General features: G+C 36.6%; 1 pseudogene; it reads left to right on the forward strand.

Moving 5' to 3' along the window:
• The first annotated feature begins 739 nt into the window (after window positions 1-739).
• LOC134255084 (uncharacterized) lies at window positions 740-1941 on the forward strand (annotated as a pseudogene).
• Window positions 1942-2998: the final 1057 nt, after the last annotated feature.

Raw genomic sequence — 2998 nt, forward strand, 5'->3', positions numbered from 1 at the left:
TTTACCAGTTCATCACTATCAGTGCTTTGTTTATAACCAGCTACATGGAATTTAACTAGCAAGTTTTTTAATGCATTGATAAGTTTTATTGTTATTGTGCTAATACAGTTAAAAATTGCAAATTATTTTATTTTCAGGTATTATGAGAAATACATAAAAGTCATATTTTTATGTGACGTCACAGTAAACTTTTCCCGTATAAATTAGGCCCTGCCCCCCCCCCCCCCTTTTCAAACCTTAACAATGCTGCAAAATCTTTAAAGTAAAATTTTAAGAATATAAAAAATATTTAAATTCACATTTCATGAAACGATCTATATTAAATAGATCTTGCATCCCCTGCTCGACCAGGAAGTATTAACACCTAGCAGGTAGATAACACAGGTGTGTCACGTTATCTGAGTACATAAAGATAGATAGGAGATAGTACAGGACGGTCACCATTACTAAAGTCAGGTAGGAAAAATTTGTAGTATTTCTTTGCATAATACAGTTAAGGGTAATTAAAAATTAAGTATTATAGGCTTTTACCATGAGACTAAAATATCATACTTGAAAGATTCAATGAACCTTGTACAGTATATGTAATGTGATGCCTTGTGTTGTCGACATGTGTATTCACCTATGGCCTCAGTCAGACTGTGGCTTTGTGGTTCAAAAAAATGTATGCTGCCCTCAAATCCAGTCAATAAATATATGATTTATCAAATTTTTTATGCTTCAGTCAAGAACTCTAATGATGGATCCCCGTACCAGTGCCCAGGACGTGATACGATGTGACCTGTGTAAAACCGCTGTGGTAGAGATGTACTGCAATACATGTCTTGTCAACCTGTGTAAGGCCTGTATGGGAGTACATTTTTCAGCTGATCTCTCAAAACCTCACAAAATTGTCGACTTCAAGGGCAGAAAATCAGGTCCCCTCTATCCTAAGTGTAAATCACATAACAAAGAACCGTGTGTAATGTATTGTAAACAATGTGACATTCCTGTCTGCATCAATTCCCTTGATTCTTATCAACATTTAGGTCATGAGGTATCTAAAATCTTGCAAGTTGAATATGAAGATGAATATGGCTTTAGCATGGAGACAACACAGAAATCACAAGAAGCTGGATCCTCTCCTCCAGTCAAACAACTGCTTGATCAACCAGAAACTGTCACCACCATAAACACTGGGTATAATTACCTTTACTATGTGGCCTGTCTGAGTGATGAAGAAATCTGGACAAGTGGACTTGACAAGACCATGAAACTGACATCATCAATCAGAGATCACTATTCAAGTCAATCACAACCAAGTCAGGGAACACACCATCTGACATAAAAGTGACAAAAAGTGGAGATCTAGTATATACCAATTACAATAATAGAACTGTAAACATTGTGAAGAATGAGAAGATAGAGAAGGTGATCAGACTACAAAAATGGATACCCCTTGGTGTCTGTTGCACCTCCTCTGATGACCTCCTGGTTATCATGAACAGTGATGGTGACAAACAATCAAAAGTTGTCCGTTACTTTAGCTCTACAGTGAAACAAGTTCTTCAGTTTGATGATAAATGTAAACGCCTGTATTTATCTGGTAGATTCATTACTGAGAACAAGAACCTGGATATCTGTGTGTCTGACCAAGGAGCTAATGCAGTAGTGGTGGTCAGTCAAGCTGGGAAATTGAGATTCAGATACACTGGTCATACTCCTGCTCTAAAGGTCGAACAATTTAATCCAGTGGGAATCACCACAGACAATCAGAGAAATATCCTTACAACTGATTATTACAATGACTGTATCCACATCATAGACCAGGATGGACAGTTCCTCCGTTACATAGAATGTGCATTGAAAAATCCGTATGGATTGTGTATAGATACAAATGACAATCTGTTTGTTGCTCAGTATAGAAACATACAAGTGAAGAAAATCAAGTATATGCAATGAAATCCATCACATCACTGCTATATATAATAAATGATGTATGTAATGTTATTGATAAATTATTATTAGAGAGGCCCATATTCGGGGTTATCGGGTCATTAGTATTTCCCTGTTCTTTCAACTTTTAGTATTTTAGTCGAATCCTTAGGACTTCCCTTTCCGTTAGAGAATGAAGGGGAGCAGACTGCATCTCAAGATAAAAATTTGTTTATTTTTTAATGTGTTAAAAAATGGTGACATCTCCTCCCAAAAATCAAATTAATGTTAAGGTATGAAGATACCCCACAATTATAATCTGGTTCTACATTGCAATGGCAAAGACATTGGTCAAATTCCATTATGTGTTTTGCATTATAGCATAAATAATTCTTCTGATTCAATTTAAGTTCTGTTACCAAACAGCAATTATGGAAAATTATTTGGTTTCAGATATTACCTAGATTGATTTGGCGTAATGCTAGGGACAACCATGCTCTTACTAAAGTCGGGTTTTGAGTTTATAGCTTTGTTGTTGGCCCATCAAGGGGGATATATTTGTTGCCCAGAGTTCACTTTGGTTGATCATACTCTACTTTAAGAGGATGGGTACACTTGTCTGAGCAAGGCAATGAGATATTTGTTGAAACTTTAAGGAAAGCATTGAATAATTTTAAAATGTCAAGGGTGGGCTTTAATGGCCATGGCACTCTATTTCACTGACTAAATAATGTAAAGCACACTAAAATAGACACACAATAGATGTAGCTGATGTGATTGCTTTATACACATTTGTCTTGGTATGCAATGTTAATTTATTTGCTTTGCCATTCTTTGAAAAGGAGGGGTGCCGGGGGGGGGGGGGGGGGGTAATCATAAGCGTTCAGCTACCGCCATTGTGGCGGTGGACACATAGTGTCCATTGGCGCAATCTTTAGCTGAACTTAAATAGGGTTATATTTAGTGAGCATCTGTTCCCAGGGCTCGCTACAACTGTACATAATTATTTTCAATATGTGTGAAATTTCAATTGGCTTATTTGTGTCAGACTGGATGAAACATTTGCAATGTATTATTTGCCAGT

This window comes from Saccostrea cucullata, unplaced genomic scaffold, assembly GCF_032062105.1.
Source record: "Saccostrea cucullata isolate Sc308-1 unplaced genomic scaffold, CSIRO_AGI_Scuc_v1 ctg17028, whole genome shotgun sequence".
In the NCBI taxonomy this organism is placed as follows: Eukaryota; Metazoa; Mollusca; class Bivalvia; order Ostreida; family Ostreidae; genus Saccostrea; species Saccostrea cuccullata.